The 17,017-nt window shown below is 45.6% G+C and overlaps 1 protein-coding gene across 4 annotated transcripts in view; it reads left to right on the forward strand.

Moving 5' to 3' along the window:
• The first annotated feature begins 1,001 nt into the window (after positions 1–1,001).
• Positions 1,002–17,017, forward strand: part of RCBTB1 (RCC1 and BTB domain containing protein 1) — a 74,267-nt gene continuing 58,251 nt past the window's right edge. For all 4 annotated transcript variants that reach the window (XM_054719795.1, XM_028151618.2, XM_028151619.2 and 1 more), the window contains exon 1: positions 1,002–1,120. The gene's annotated coding sequence lies outside the window, so the exon portion shown is untranslated. The remainder of the gene's footprint in view (positions 1,121–17,017) is intronic.

Below are 17,017 nucleotides of genomic sequence, written 5' to 3' on the forward strand. Positions count from 1 at the left end.
AAAGAATCAACAGATGCAAAAAGGAGTAAAGCTACTTAGGGAAAAAGTAAGTAGTAATCCGAAGAAAGCTGAGTAGTCAAGGAAAAGAGGCATTCTCTGTAGCCAGAGCCTCTAGACTACTGTTGAGGAAGTGCCGGAAGATGAGGAAAAGGCTTCTTTCAGTGGATTCGTGGAACTGTTTGGTGATAATTAGAAAATGAAGTGTTTTTCTGTTTATTCATGGGAGCACAAAGGGGAAAAGTAAGTTTGAACAAGATTACTCGGAAAGTTATGCCTAGAAGTTTGAACTTTATCCCGTGGAGCCCACTGGGACTTTTCTGAAATAACTTTTTTTTTTATGAAGGTGCTTTGGTCTCCGCAGACATTAGGCTGGAATGGCAGGAAGCATCCCTTCTCTTGGCCTTACTCATTTATACTAAGAAAAGATTCGGGTCATTTGCCGTCTTAGGTCTCTTCCAACTTTGACAGCCAGCTTCCTGGAGTTCTTCCCTGACCTGGGCCCTGCGCTTCACTCCCTTCTAGGCTTGGTGCAGTGGTCAGCTGCTCCCTCCTCCCTCCATTCTTCCTCAGGGGCTTTTCAGGCGAGTGTGCAGGTATGCGGGGGCACGACTCCGGAGTAAAATAGGCTCTCCTCCTCCGCGGCCCTTCGTCCCAGGCAGCACCACGTGGAGAGCAGGCCAGTCGCGTTTGGCTGACCCACCCCGGGGCCGAGCCATCCGGGAGGACAGCAGGAGCCCGCCCCTCGCGCGTCCCTGGTTCCCGGCCGGACAAAAGGCCGTGAGCTCCGCGGCCACCAAGCTCCGCCGCGACCCTCCGCCGCAGAGCCGGCGGGCTGGGCTCCCAACCTCCCGGCTTCCACAGGCGCCGCGGGCCCGCGAGGACAGAGGGGCAGCTCCGCCAGGGGGCTCGCCCGGCGCGCGCGGCGTCAGCGTCACGTGAGGCAGCCTGGCCACGTGACCCGGAGGCCCCGCCCCGCGCCCCGCCTCCCGCGCTCCCGAGGCGGCCCGGGGTGCCGGCCAGCCAGTGAGTCTCCTGCAGCCGAGCTCCCCGCGTCCCGCGGCGCTCCCGGCGGCTGGGCCCGGCGGACGGCGAGCGGCAGCGGTCGGCCTCCAGGCAGCGGGTGAGTCGCGGGCCCAGCCCGCAGCGGCCGCCCTCGCCCCTCCCCTTCTCGGCCCGCTCCCCCGCCGCCTGCCGGGCCGCGCGCCCCGTTACTCCCGCTCCCTCCCTTCTTCCCTCCGGCGGCGGGTTCCGGTCCGCGGGTCCGCACCGTCAGCACCTCAGCGAGCATTTCTTCCAGGTGGAGGAAGAGGGCGAGGTTAGGGAAAGTTTCCCTTGCGCCCTCTCTTTTTTTGAGCTGCAGGGACGCGGTTTTGCTCCTCGTTGGAGTCTGTCGCTGCTCTGACGGACACCCCCCTCGACCCTCCGCGTCCCCCTTCGGCCCTCCCTCTGGAATCTGGAGTCTGGATCTCAGCATCTCCCCCTTCGCCTCCGCGGGGGAGGGCAGTGGTGCCACAGAGCGTATGCTTCACTTTCCCCATCCCCCACAACCGGGCTCCACACAGGACTGCTCACAGTAGGGACCTTTATCCAGGTGTGCGGTCCGCTGAGTGGGATGACAGGTCTCTTGTCCTGCCCCAAATAAACTACCTGTTCTGTCCGAGTGAGGCATGCCCTGTTCTGCTTCCGCCAGTGGCCTTTTGTTTATATTTATTTGCACGTGAGACACTCCGAAGTCATCTGCTGCAGAACTTTCTGCAACTGGGGTTTACAATTTTTTAAGTCAGTATTGTAATAATGCTTGAAAAGCCTAGATTCGTTGTCTTTATTTGTCTTTGGCCTATTCTTTTTGGGGAGAGAATTATAGCCATTGGAGGCAAAAACTGAATTCCTGAAACTGGTGTGCATTGTGGGATCATAGCATCAAAACATCAAGGTAAATAATGCTGAGAGGACTGGAAAAATGATTTGACCCTGAGGGTAGTTTACAGTGTGCTTTCAACTTTAGTAAAGTATCCATTCGAAGTGAGCACCGGCTAAATCTCACCTCTTTGAACTTCTCTCGGGTTGAGTATGTAACTGTATATTTAGATTCTATTAATATAGCAGTTAATCTAGGGCCCAGATATCTTTTAATCCATTGTGTGAATACCAGTCTATTTATTAATACTTTTAGACAGTCTACCCTCTAGTCTCTTTCTCTTAAAGAGGAAGGATATTAGTCATGAAAAAGATTTCCGCAGTGATTGTGTGTGATCCAAATGATCCGGTTCTGAGAGCTTCAGAAAACAGCCATAAAAAACCAAAGCTATCAAGTTTCCAGCTTAATTTTTTTTTTTAATTTAGAATTAAAGAGTGCCTGCATGTTCCAGCAAGAGCTTAGCTCCATGTTAATAATCAGCAGCTCAAGCTGGCAAGCCTGAGACAGTGTTCTTTATCTGAAAGTCGGTGTGGTGATAAAACTGAAGGGAAGTAAAGACCTTTATTATTATTATACTGTTACTTCTGTGTGTACTACGTTCAATGTCATGCATGGGAAACAAGCTTTGGGCCCTCAAGGAGTCTAGAGTCCAGGCTGGGCCTTAGGACACACTTTTTAGATACTCTATGGTTAAAAAAATCTAAAAGTGTTTCATATTGTGTATGTGTTGAGGAATTCACAGGAGACACATGATGACTATTGTCTGAATTTAACCAGAATAGACTTCCTTGAGGAGGTCAGTTAATCAAATAATTATCTAAATCAATTATGTAGTTGATCTACTGTATGAACTTAATTTTTGAAAATTTCCAAGTACATTAAGTCCACAATATTGACTTATTTTTTTAATTTTGCAAAGAAAAAATAAAATTTAGAAAACATGAAGCAGAAAGAAGAATGTGCTTATACTATCTTAAAATAACAACAGTTAACATTTTGGGGTGTAAGTCCTTTTTACTATGCATATTTAATGGGTTGCCATATTCAGATAGTGAGATTTCAGATTATAATAAGGGATACTATGATATCCAAACCTTAAGCTAGGAGAGCCAATAGCAGAAGTTTGAGTATTGAAGAACTTAGCCAAATCTCTTTGATTCTTGAGTTTAGATAGAGTCTGGATAGCAAGAGTTCAAATAGCTGGAGATACTTCTATATCTTTTTTTAGTGTTACATACACTTTTAAAAAATGAGATCATACTCATGTACACATAATAAAAAGTGTGAAATGACTTCAGGAGATGAGGAATCCCATCCAGGGAGACTATACTCAGGCCATTCTTGAAGAGTAGCATCTGTCTTTCCCACAATCCCAAAAAAGATTTCTCAGATTAGCAGGGGAAAAATCTTTGCTGAGATATTCTTTTCAGTGCTTAAGGAAAAATTCTAGTTTTGGAAATAGACAAAGCGTATCCTCTCTCTAGTGCCTCAGTCCTGAACTCAAGTGATACAGGGGAAAGGTCCAGTAACACTGTTTACAGCTGTGGTAGTGTTTCCAGAGGTGACTCCCAGCAACACTTCCCTTCCCTGTACTCGACTGCCACTCCTCCATCGAGAGATGGAGTCTCTTTCTGCTCCATTTGAATTTAGCCTGGCCTTGTAACTTGTTTTGACCAATAAAATGTAGCAGAAGTGATATTGTGTCAGTTCTGGGCATAGTTTTTCAAAGAGGCATGGCAGCTCCAGCTTTCACTCTCTTGGAAGCCAATCAGTATGTGTAGAGGCTTGGAGGCTTGGCCTAAACTAGGTGAAGAGTGAGCCCACCTGAAGTGGCCCAGAGAGCTATGCCTGTTTCAGCCCTCGTTAAGCTCCCCCAGTGCCTGTCACCTCATGAGTAATCCCAGCTGAGTCCAGTCAAAACACAGGGCTGAGGGATATAACATTGTTTTAAGCCACTGAGTTTTGGGATGGTGTATTATTTAGCAAAAGGTAACTGAAACAGAGGACCAAGATGGTGGCATAGATAAATACTGGTACTTGCCGCCTCCTACAACCACATCAAAATTACAACTAAAATACAGAACTGCCTGAAGTCTGGCTGAATGGAAGTCCTACAGCTAGAGAAGTAAAGAAGAAAGTACATCGAGATTGGTAGGAGGGGCGGAGGCACAGGAGAGGCTAGTCCAACACCCACGTGTGGTGTTTTTTAAATCAGGAGGGATATCTCCAAGCCCTCCTGTGAGAAGCAGGGGGTCCCAGCCCCACACCACCCCTAGCCCAGGGTTCCAGAACTGGGAAGAGAAGTCCCCATAGCTTTGGACTATAAAAACCAGTAGATATTGTGGTTGAGTGACATGGAAGCTGCTGGAGTCCCAGGTGTTCCTCTTAAAGGACCAGTGCACAAACTTACATGGTCCCGCTTCCTCTGAGCTCCAGAGCCGAACGGCGACATTGGGAGAATCCAGGGACATACGGGGAGGAACTGAACTATCTGGCATCAGGACAGGAACTTGGGGGTGGCTTTTGCCCAGACAGGGGTACTCACAGGATTCATTGTTCCTGTGTTGGGACCTCCACCATCGTAGAGCTGACTGGCAGCCATATCTGAATTTCCATCAGTGTGGCTCACACTGTTCACTCTCATGATTCCCTGAGATCCCACCCCATCCAATCTGTAGCCACACCCAATTGTTTGTTATTTGTATACTAGGGGCCCAGTGCACAAATTCGTGCACCTTGAAAGGAACTGTGGGCCACAAGGCTGTGGTGGGCACAGGGGCAGGTCTCGGCCCATCCTTCGCACCCCTGCCTGGCACCTTCCGCAGTGGCTCCCAGTCCCCTGTCTGCTGGTAGCCCTGCTCCTGCCACCGCTGCTCCCACATGCTGATGGTGCTGGCCCTGGTCGCACCTGCTGACGGTGCGGAGTGATTGGGCCTAGCGCCAGCAGCAGGTGTGAGCTGTGGCAGCTGCCCCAATCACCCCTCAGGAGCAGGGGGAGGTGGAGAAGCCCTCAGGGGCGATGGGTGCTGGCAGCCACCACTCACACCTGCTGATGGCACCAAGCGATCGGCACCGGCGCCAGGTGCCAACAGCAGGTGTGAACTGTGGCTCCAGCACCGGCTGCGGGTGTGAGTGGGGCCGGCGCCGGCAGTGGGTGCAAGAGGTGGCTGCCAGCCCCGATCGCCCCTCAGGAGCAGGGGGTGTGGAAAAGCCCTGAGGGGTGATCGGGGCCGGCGCCAGCAGCGAACGTGAGCGGCGGCTCCGGCGATGGCAGTGGGTGTGAGTGGGGCCGGCACTGGCAGGAGGTGTGCATGCCCGGCGGGACTGTGGCACACGGGAGCAAAGAATTTTCAGTAACCACCAGAGGCTCGCCCCAATGACAGCGACTGGTGCTCCGCCTTAGTCTGGCGCCCCCGCTCACCTGTTCCGCCATCCCACAGTGGCCGAGCGCCATGTTCCGCGCTCTGCTGCCTGTTGCCGGCGCCTGCCATGTTCTGCGCATGCCCTCTGGTAGTCAGCTCACGTCATAGTGACCGGTTGTTCGGTTCCGTCGTTCAGTCTATTTGCCTGTTAGGGTTTTATATATATAGATATGATTGTTATTATCAGTCTTATGTTAATGTTTTGTGATATGATTCTGACATGTTTAAAGGAATTACCCATTATTGTAGTGACAGATGTGTGGTGTTTCTTGCAGTTTATATTTGATGAATTTAGCACCTGATGATTGTAGCCTAAGTCCTTACAGTACAAATTTCAGATCTGCTATAGCGGACACGTGTGCTTTGATCTCAGTGGTCAAGGAGAGTGAATCTGATGCAAACTGTCACTTCTAATGTGTTTGTTACTGGATTTTAAACACAAAAATGATGGATTTTTCAGGTGCACTTCTGTCATTAGCTCTAAATGAGAAAATCCTCTGAGCAACTTCCCATTCAAATTCTGGTTAGATCAGTTAAACAAACCAACCAACCAACCATGACTGGTGTGGCTCAGTTGTTTGGGCATCATCCCATGCACTGAGGGGTTGCCGATTCAATTCCCAGTCAGGGCACATGCCCGGGTTGTGGGCTCGATCCCTGGTTGGGGGCTTGTGGAAGAACATTATTTTGAATGATGGTGGGTTTTATTTTTGTTTGTTTCCTTCTGAAAATAAAAGTACCTCATAAAAGCAATTCTTTTATAAGATCACAATCAGCTTCACAACCCTGGATTTGTTATTTTTTGCTGCTAATACTATTGCCATTTTCTAACCTGAGCACATGGCTTCAGTAGAATTATTTCTTCACTTAACAATGAGCTGTCAGATTCCCTATATCCTAGAATTGCCTAAAGTTTTTGTGCAATGAAATGAAAGCAGTCCTTTGGATAATGGACTGAAGAATTTCTTCCAGAGGCCATTATTACAAATTGTGCTTCAAGTCAAGCAACCTACTGGCAAAGGAAGTGACAGTTGTCCTTTTAAATGAGTGATGAATCTGAACAAAACTAATGAGACAAAGAGCAGTCACAATGTTAGGAAATTTTGCCACCTGTACAGCTGCATCTTTATGAAGGATGGCATAAAGTCTTGGAGAATGTTACATCCTCAGAGCCTTTTAGTCTTTGTGGAATTTGTCAAGTATTCAGGACATTCCATCTTTCCCTTTCATTATTTTAGAATGGTTAGCTTGCAGAAAAGAGAAGTGGATGACAGTTGTTCTAGCAGCTAGGCAGTAACAACATTAATGTCTCAGCAAATCTCTGAAACTTTGCTTCTTTGTAGTACTTACACTGTAGAAAGGGTGAGAATTTTGAGTCTGATCCTATCTTAGAGGTTTGTCTGGTCCTGGGAAATACATTTTGTGTCTAAATCAGTGGTGTAGCATCTGCTCATTCTCAAAAAGCTCATCAGAATAAGTATGGAAGAGATCCATAAGAGTAACATTTGGCTCTTCTGTAACCTGAGAGGTTTTTTTGAATTGCTTTTGCTGTAACAAGTTGTAAAATTGTACCGCAAAAGTTTACCCCAAACCCTTGAACTTTGCTATTTGAAAGTTTTCCTAGAGCCCTGGCCGATTTGGCTCAGTGGATGGAGCGTCGGCCTGTGGACTGAAGGGCCACGGGTTTGGTTCTGGTCAAGGGCATGTACGTAGGTTGCGGGTGTACAGGAGGGGGTGTACATGTACCAGTAGGGTGTGTACAGGAGGCAGCTGATCGATGTTTCTCTCTCATTGATGTTTCTAACTCTCTCTCCCTCTCCCTTTCTCTCTGTAAAAAATCAATAAAAATATATTTATAAATCAAATAAAATATATTAAAAAAAAAAGTTTTCCTAGAATCGAAATATAATGCATTCAGAAATAGAGAAAAGATCACCAAAGTCTTAAGTCTTTTTTTTATTGCCTAAAGTTTTACATACTAGTATGTCTCCTTCCCCCCGCTCCCCATTGACTTACTGCCCCCTTCTCCCCCCCCCCCGCCCCCAGCCATTCCCACCTCTGGCAAGCCCCCACCACCCCAGTGTCTGTGTCCATCATTGGTTATGCTAATGTGCATGCATTCAAATCCTTTGGTTGCTCTCTACGCCCCCCCCCCCCCCCCCCCCGCCATTTGTCTCTGGATCTATTTTTGTTCTTTAATTTATGTTGATCATTATATCCCACATATGAGAGATCATGTGATATTTATCTTTCTCCAACTGGCTTATTTCGCTTAGCATAATGCTCTCCAGTTCCATCCATGCTGTTACAAATGGTAAAATTTCCTTCTTTTTTATAGCAGTATAGTATTTCATTGTGTAGATGTACCAGTTTTTTTTTTTAAATAAATCTTTATTGTTCAGATTATTACAGTTGTTCCTCTCCCGCACGCCCCCCCATAGCTCCCCTCCACCCGGTTCCCACCCCACCCCGTGCCCTTACCCCCTCACCCCACTGTCCTCATCCATAGGTATAAGATTTTTGTCCAGTCTCTTCCTGCGCCCGCCACACCCCCTCCCCCCCAAGTATTGTCAGTCCACTCCCTTTCTATGCCCCTGATTCTATTATATTCACCAGTTTATTCTGTTCATCAGATTTTTTATTCATTTGATTTTTATTTTATTTTTTTAAAATATGTTTTATTGATTTTTTAACAGAGAGAAAGGGAGAGGGAGAGAGAGTTAGAAACATCAGTGAGAGAGAAACATCAATTAGCTGCCTCCTGCACACCCCCTACTGGGGTTGTGCCCACAACCAAGGTACATGCCCTTGACCGGAATCAAACTTGGGACTCTTGAGGCCTCAGGCCAACGCTCTATCCACTGAGCCAAACTGGTTAGGGCAGTTCACTTGATTTTTAGATTCACTTGTTGATAGATATGTATTTGTTGTCACTTTGTTGTGAAAGTCACTGAGTGGTGAAAGTGGGTATCCCTGTCTTGTTCCCATTCTTAGGGGAAATGAGCTTAGTTTTTGCCAATTGAGTATGATGTTGGCTGTAGGTTTGTTTTATTATATTGAGGTGTGCTTTCTCTATTCCCGCTTTGCTGAGAGTTTTTATTAAGAAAGGATGTTGGATTTTGTCAAATGCTTTTTCTGCAGATTGATATGATTATGTGATTTTTGTCTCTCAGTTTGTTTATGTGGTGTATCACATTTATTGATTTGCGGATATTATACCATCCTTGCATCCCTGGAATAAATACCACTTGGTCATAGTGTATGATCTTTCTCATATAATGCTGGATCCGATTTGCTAGAATTTTGTTGAGGATTTTAGCATCTATGTTCATCAAGGATATTGGCCTGTAGTTCTCTTTTTTTTTTTTTTTTTTTAATATATTTTATTGATTTTTTACAGAGTGGAAGAGAGAGGGATAGAGAGTTAGAAACATCGATGAGAGAGAAACATCAATCAGCTGCCTCCTGCACACTCCCCTACTGGGGATGTGCCTGCAACCAAGGTACATGCCCCTGACCGGAATCGAACCTGGGACCCTTGAGTCCGCAGGCTGACGCTCTATCCACTGAGCCAAACCGGTTTCGGCTTGGGGGTGTCTTTATCTGGTTTTGGAATTAGGGTAATGCTGGCTTCATCGAAAGAGCTTGGAAGTGTGCCTTCCTCTTGAACTTTTTGGAATAGTCTGAGGAGGATAGATTTTAGTTCTTCTTTGAATACTTGGTAGAACACCACTGTAAAACTATCTGGACCAGGGCTTTTGTTTGCTGGACAATTTTTTTATCCCTGCTTCAGTTTCTTCGGTAGTTATTGGCCTATTTAGTTTTTTTTATTCTTCCTGATTGAGTTTTGGGAGCTTGTATTTTTCTAAGAATATGTCCGTTTCGTCTAGTTTGTCCATTTTGTTGGAATAGAGTTGTTCATAGTATTTTTTCACAATCCTTTTTATTTCTATGGGATCAGTTGTTACTTCACCGCTTTCATTTCTGATTTTGTTTTTTTGGGTCTTTGCTTCTTGGTGAGCCTGGCTAGAGGTTCATCAATCTTGTTTATCCTTTTAAAGAACCAACTCTTGTTGTTGTTGTTTTTTAAATCTTTTATATTGTTTTTTTTTTTTTTTGGTTTCTATGTCATATATTTCTGCTCTGATCTTTATTATTTTCTTCCTTCTGCTTAGGCTGGGCTTTTCTTGTTGCTCTCTTTCTAACTCTTTGAGTTTTAGGGTAAGATAATTTATTACCACTTTCTCTTGTTTTTTGAGGTAGGCCTGTAGAGCTATAAGCTTCCCTCTCAAGACTGCTTTCACAGTGTCCCATAGATTTTGGATTGTTGTATTTTCATTGTTGTTTGTTGCCAGGATGCTTTTTATTTCTTCTTTGATCTCTTTGGTAACCCAACCATTGCTTAATAGCATGCTATATAGCCTCCCGGTATTTGCTTTGTTTCATTCTTTTTATTGTAGTTTATTTCTAATTTTATGCCATTGTGATCTGAAGAGATGCTTGATACAGTTTCTATCTTGAATTTGAAGAAACTTTGCCTGTGCCCCAGTATGTGGTCTATCTTTGAAAATAGCCTTAAGTCTTATGTGTTCAAATGGGAACTTCCATTGGTGAAAAAGGAAGAAGGCTGTGAAAAACACTTTTTCCTGTAGGAAACTAGATGATGTTCTGAGGAAATGCGTATATTTTGTCATTTGTTAGAGTTCTGATAATTTGATTTTTTGAATTGCATATAACAGTTTTCTGGGCTATATAATGTTTATATACTTGTAACTGTTATGCACATAATTTTTTCCATTTACACAGTAGCATGCATCACATAAACTATATATTTGCATGTTGTATCCCATAATTTGCTTAGTTAGTCCACTTACACTTGAATTCTAGGTTTCTCCTTACTAGGATCTGACTTTCTATTAAACCTTAAGTTCCTCAGAGGCAGGGGCCATGATTGTATTGTTCTTTATGCTTTCCCCAGCATTCTTGGTATTTGGGGGTCATCGTCAGCAAAAGAATTAATGTGCTTTTATTTTGTTCACATTATACATTTGTCACATACATTTAGGTACTTCATATAAGTGGAATCATATAATTTTTGTCCTTTTGTATCTGGCTTATCTCACTTAGCATAATGCCTTCAAGGTTTATCCTTGTTGTAGCATGTATCAGAATTTCATTTTTAAGGCTAAATAATATGTATGTGTTTTTAATATATTTTTATTGATTTCAGAGAGGAAGAGAGAGGGGGGAGAGAGATAGAAACATCAATGATGAGAATTATTGATTGGCTGCCTCCTGCATGCCCCCTATTGGGATTGAGCCTACAACCCCAGCATGTGCCCTTGACCAGATTCGAACGCGGGACCCTTTAGTCTGCAGGCCGAAGCTCTATCTGCTGAACCAAACCAGCTAGGGCTAATATTCTCTTTTGTGTAGATACCACATTTTGTTTATCCATGCATCCATCAATAGATATTTGGGTTTTCCACTTTTTTGGCTGTGAATATCGTTGCTGTGAATATTGATGTGCAACTATATGTTTGAGTCCCTGCTTTTAATTATTTTAGGCATATACTAGTAGTGGAATTGCTAGATCATAGTAGTTTATGTTTAATCTTTTGAGGAACTGTGGTAATGTTTTTCACATTGGCTGCATCCTTTTACAATCCCATTTTCTACTAATTTTATATTAATTTATTTTATAGATTTGCCTGAAGCACTGCCACCCTAAGTTGTGAATTTAAGGCAAGAGTACCTTTTAAAACTTTTAACAGTGCCAGTGGGTTATGTATATGTGCATATAAGTTCTTTGCTTAATCTCTCCCTACCCCCTCTCCTGTCTGACACAGACAACAGTATGGTGAAGGTGGGGCAGGGCAGGACTCAATGGGGAATAAAACAAGGATATTTGTAATACTTTCAACAATAAAGAAAAATTAAAATAAATAAAAGTATCTAACTTCAAAATTCATAAAAATAAAATAAAACATTTAACAGCTTTCAAATCACTAAGCTTTTATATTCATTTAAAATATTCATTTTTTGGTCACAAAGTGTTTGTTGTAGAAATTTGGAGTATCTTCTATAATAATAAAAGTGTAATATGCTAATTAGACTAGACAGCGGACTACCTTCCGTACAAAGCCAGAGCTGCGTGGGCTGAGGGCAGCCGCTGCAGCTGTGAGGGCCGAGCCCCTTGCACGAATTTAGTGCATCGGGCCTCTAGAGTTTAAATAATACAAAGAAATAAATGTCACCTCTAATCTTTCCAGAGAAATATATTTTGATGTTTATATATACTTTTTCTGTATATATTACATTTTACAATATTGTAATCATGTTGTACATAATGTTTTATAACATAGGTAAGCCTTACATAGTATATTTGTTTTATTTTGTGTGGTGTTTGTTTTTAACATGAGAATCCTATCTAATAAAGAGGGAATGTGCTAATTGACCATCACTCTGTCACAAAGATGGCTGCACACACAGCTGAGGCCAAGTTCCCATAAGGAGCCTTAACGAGCAATCAGCAGGGACCTAGGCTATGCTCTCCCCTGCCCCCGTGAGGCTTGACAGGGGACCTCAGGCCACATCCCTCAACTGCAGGGCTTGACAGAGGACTTCAGGCCGTGCCCCCCATCATGGCACCAGGCAGGGGGACCTCAGACAGCACCCCTGCCAGGCAGGGCTTGATGGGGGACCTCAGGCCGTGCCCCCCTGCCTGGTGGGGCTTGACGGGGGACCTCAGGCCTTGCCCCCTGCCCCAGCACTGAGCCAGGGGACCTGAGGCTGTGCCCCCCTGCCTGGCTGGGCTTGACAGGGGACCTCAGGCCATGCCCCCCACCCAGTGGGGCTTGACGGGGGACCTGAGACTGTGCCCCCCTGCCAGTGGGGCTTGATGGGGGACCTCAGGCCATGCCCCCCACCCAGCGGTGCTTGATGGGGGACTTCAAGGCACGCCCCCTGCCCTGGTATGGGCTGGGGGACCTCAGGCCATGCCCCCCGTCCTGGCGCCGGGCCAGGGGACCTGAGGCTACGCCCACTGCCCAGCGAGGCTTGACAAGGGTGGGACTGGCCAGGTCTGGATATAGCCCAATGGCCAGATCTGGGATTCACGCAATTTTGATGCGCATGTTGGGTGGGCAGGGACTTGACTCTGGGTCCTGTGGTGCGCCGCAGACTCTGACAGGAGGAAGGTTTTCATATACATTTTACTACTTTTCTTTCATCTCTGACACTTCTATTATAGAGAAAGGGCAAATAACAATATTAAATTATTTCCTCTAATCCCCTTTTAATGTGCATGAATTTCATGCACTGGGCCACTAGTTAACACATAATTTAGCTTTTTGTTAGCATCTTCTCTCTGGATGCTTCATTTACGTGGTGCCCAGAAACTTGGGAAGGAAAAGCACTGGGTTACCTTTTCCTTAAGATAGTAACTGCTGAATCCATGCATATCCAGGATGGCCTGGGTGAGCAGGCCATTGAAGATTCTTCCCTACTAGAGGTCTGGTGCATGAAATTTGTGCATGGGGTGGGGGGTCCCCTCAGCCCAGCCTGCACCCTCTCCAATCTGGGATCCCTCTCACAATCTGGGACTGCTGGCACCTAACTGCTCACCTGCCTGCCTGCCTGATCACCCCTAACTGCCCCCCCTACCAGCCTGATCACCCCTAACCACCTCTGCCTTCTGGCCTTATCGCCCCTATCTGTCCCCCCTGCTGGCCTGGTCGCCCCCAACTCCCCCCACTTGCCAGCCTGGTCGTCCCAAACTGCCCCACCCACTGGCCTGGTTGCCCCCAGCTGTCCCCTTCTGCCAGCCTGGTTGCCCCTAAATGGCCCCCTGCCAGCCTGGTCACCCCTTACTGCCCCCCTGCCAGCCTGGTCACCTCCAACTGCCCCCCTCTGCTGGCCTGGTTGCCCCCAACTGCTCCCCCTCCCCCGCTAGCCTGGTCACCCCACGCAGCCTGCTGTTCAGTCGTTTGGTCGTCCCTCACCCCCCTGTCGGCTGGGTTACCCCACACAGCCTGCTATTCAGTCATTTGGTCGTCCCTCACTAACCCCCTGCAGGCCTGGTCGCCCCACGCAGCCTGCTGTTCAGTCGTTTGGTCGTCCCTCACTAACCCCCTGCTGGCCTGGTCGCCCCACGCAGCCTGCTGTTCAGTCATTTGGTCGTCCCTCACTAACCCCCCTGCCGGCCTGGTCGCCCCATGCAGCCTGCTGTTCAGTCGTTTGGTCGTCCCTCATTAACGCCCCCTGCCGGCCTGGTCGCCCCACGCAGCCTGCTGTTCAGTCATTTGGTCGTCCCTCATTAACGCCCCCTGCCGGCCTGGTCGCCCCATGCAGCCTGCTGTTTGGTGGTCCATCTGGTCGTTTAGGTCGTAATGGCCCCTGGCTTTTATATATTAGGATTAGCAGTGCCTCCTCAGTACCTTAGTAGAATAACTTCATGTATTACTACTTGAAGTATCTAATTTTTTTGGCAATATCTGGAGTGATGATTAAAATGAAATATAGTTGCACTATATTGATATTCCTTTAAAGTAGAATCCATACCATTAGAACAAAAGTGTTAATACTTCTAATTTATGTTTAGGCAAATTTAGTAAATGTAATAAGATATCAGAGCTGTCCCACTATTCTCTTCTTGTGATATATCTTTGTACTTCATAGTCAACCACAAGGTTCTTAAGTCTGATAGAGATTTCATACTAGGTTAAAAGCTAGTTAATTTTTAGTGATTATACCTGCTTTAGCTTTTAGGATAATAGTACATACTCTTCATAATTTTGTGATAGAGGGTCAAACAGTAAGTATAAGAAATTGATAGAATTATGATACTCATAATTGATAGAATTATGATACTCAGTATGGTTTCCTTTTTTTCTTCTTTTTTAAAAAAATTGTTGGCACTATTACAGGTGTCCCCATATTCCCCCCCTTTGCCTGTCTCCACCCAGCCCCTACCCCCTCTTCCCTTTGGCCATCACCACACTGTTATCTGTGTCTATGGGTTATGCCTATATGTTCTTTGGCTGATCCCTTCACCTTCTTCCATACAGTCCCCCCTCCCCTCCTCTCTGACAGTTGTCGATCTGTTCCATGTATCCATGCAGTATGACTTTCTAAACACTGCCACTGCCCCCAGGAAAATGGAGTAATTAAACATCTCACCATAATAATTTGCTTATAATGATGATGGTGGTAATTTTGAGTTAATTAGAAACTTTTGGTGGTACAGTATTTGTGCTTACATTTATACTGTGCTGCCTTAGTAAATATATGCTATATGCCCAAGCTCAAGACTGTGATCTGTTATTCTGTACATAGCACATCCTGGGTTTTTTTTTTTTTAGATTTTTTACAGAGAAGAAGAGAGAGGGATAGAGAGTTAGAAACATCGATCAGCTGCCTCCTCCACACCCCGCACTGGGGATGTGCCCGCAACCAAGGTTGCCCTTGACCGGATCGAACCCGGGACCCTTCCGCAGGCCGACGCTCTGTCCACTGAGCCAAACCGGTTTCGGCCATCCTGGGTTTTAATACTTCCACAGAACCTCTTGGAGAACCTTGTCTGAATTCTGAGGATCCCTTATTCAAGTCATCAGCTGCCAGGCTGAGCATATTCTAATGAAGACATATTTTGTACCTTAGCAGTCTTACACAGTGCCTTGTGCTCACACAGTCCTGTGAGCTCCCTGAGGACCCGGCCTGTCTTTCAATGGCTTTTGGAAGAATGAAGGAATGAATAACATTCTTGAGGCTTAACCAGGCAAATTTAGACAGAGGTGCATTGGGGGATGTTTTTGGGAAGTGCTTTTTATATTTGAAGCATTTTTAAAACAGACGCTGGTGTACATTTATGAGACTAGATAAATCAGCAAATAATGTTGGAGAAGGTTAGCCATTGGAAAGGCCAGGATGGATGTTTCTGTAAGAAGAATCAGAGAAGTGGGAGTTAAATCCTGACTATGCCACTTACTGCTCTGTGTCCTTGGGAAGTCATTTCACCTTTGAGTCTCATTCTTCATCTGCTGCTGAGAATGGGTTATGGTCTCTTCCTTATAAGAGTATTGTGAAGATTAAATGAAATAGTGTATGTGAAATTACCTAACACAGTATCTACAACAAAGCAGGTTCTTTAAATAATTTTTAAAAATTAATTTTAGAGAGAAAGGTAGAAGGAGAGAGAAAGAGATAGAGAGAGAGAGAGAGAGAGAGAGAGAGAGAGAGAGAGAGGAAGAGAAACATCAATGATGAGAGAGAATCATTGATTGGCTGTTTCTTTCATGCCCCCTACTGGGGATCAAGTCTCAAACCAGGCATGTGCCCTGACTGAGAATCGAACCATGACCTCCTGGTTTATAGGTCGATACTCAACCACTGAGCCACACAGCAGGGCAACAAAGCAGGTTCTTGATCATTGTTCATTTCTTCCTTCCTGCTCTTTATTTGCTTGTGTTGCTAGGAGTAATTAACTTGCTTCACCAACATTGTTGCTCTTGTTCTCATGCTTTAAAAAATCCCCCATAGCTTCTTTATTTCATCTTAAAGATAAAATTATAGATTTTTACAGAAGATATTTTTTAGAAACCCAGGTTCAAAAAGGTAAGTTGCATGTCATTCTGATTGATTACAAGTAATTAAAAGTAAATCTAGAGCTAAAACACAGGCCTCAGGACTCGTTCCTTTCCACCATGCTATTGGTGATGCTTTCTGCTTTTATGATGGGTGCAGACATGGTGTAATGTAGGACTTGGTTTTTTATTGACTCTTAAATTACAAGTCTTTGGAGAAATATCTTGTAAAATAAAACTTCAAGTAATTTAGCAATGTAGGTAAGCCATCATTATTAAAGTTAGCTTGAGTTTTCTGTAGATTGCAACACCTTGGGGCAGAGTTGCCATGTAACTGATTAATAATTTCAGAATAATTATACTGCTGTCAGGACATTATATAATTTTGAGTGGTAATAAACCTTTGTGTTGTAATTTTAAAGATGGCGAATCATATATTTTGGCTAATTAATTTCCTTCATTCCTGCTTATTTACTTAAAGTTAAATTCTGTCTTATATAATAAAAGCCTAATATGCTAAGTGTCCGGTCAACCAGTCGGCTGTTCAACCAATCAAAGTGTAATATGCTAATGATGTGCTAAGGCTGCTCATCCACTCGCTATGACATGCACTGACCACCAAGGGGCAGACGGTCGCTGGTCAACCAGTCGCTATGATGTCAACTGACTATCAGCGGGCAGATGCTCTGACCGGTAGGTTAGCTTGCTGCTGGGGTCCAGCCGATCAGGACTGAACGAGATGGGCTGGACATGCCCTGGAGCCCTCCCGCAGTCCCTCCCCAGATGGCCAACCTCCCACATCTCTCCCTGGCCCGATTTTGCAACAGAGGGGTCCCTCCACCTGGCCTGCACCCTCTCACTATCCGGGACCTCTTGGGGGATGTCGGAGAGCCAGTTTCAGCCTGAACCTACAGGGGGAGCACCGCTCAGCCAGAAGCCGGGCTCACAGCTGACGAGCACAGCAGCAGTGGTGGGAGCCTCTCCCGCCTCCGCAGCAGCGCTAAGGATGTCCAACTTAGGCCTGGGGAGGGGCCTAAGCCTTCAGTCAGACATCCCCCAACGGGCTCCCGGACTGCGAGAGGGTGCAGGTCGGG

This window comes from Eptesicus fuscus, chromosome 8 (genome assembly GCF_027574615.1).
Source record: "Eptesicus fuscus isolate TK198812 chromosome 8, DD_ASM_mEF_20220401, whole genome shotgun sequence".
NCBI classification, from domain to species: domain Eukaryota; kingdom Metazoa; phylum Chordata; class Mammalia; order Chiroptera; family Vespertilionidae; genus Eptesicus; species Eptesicus fuscus.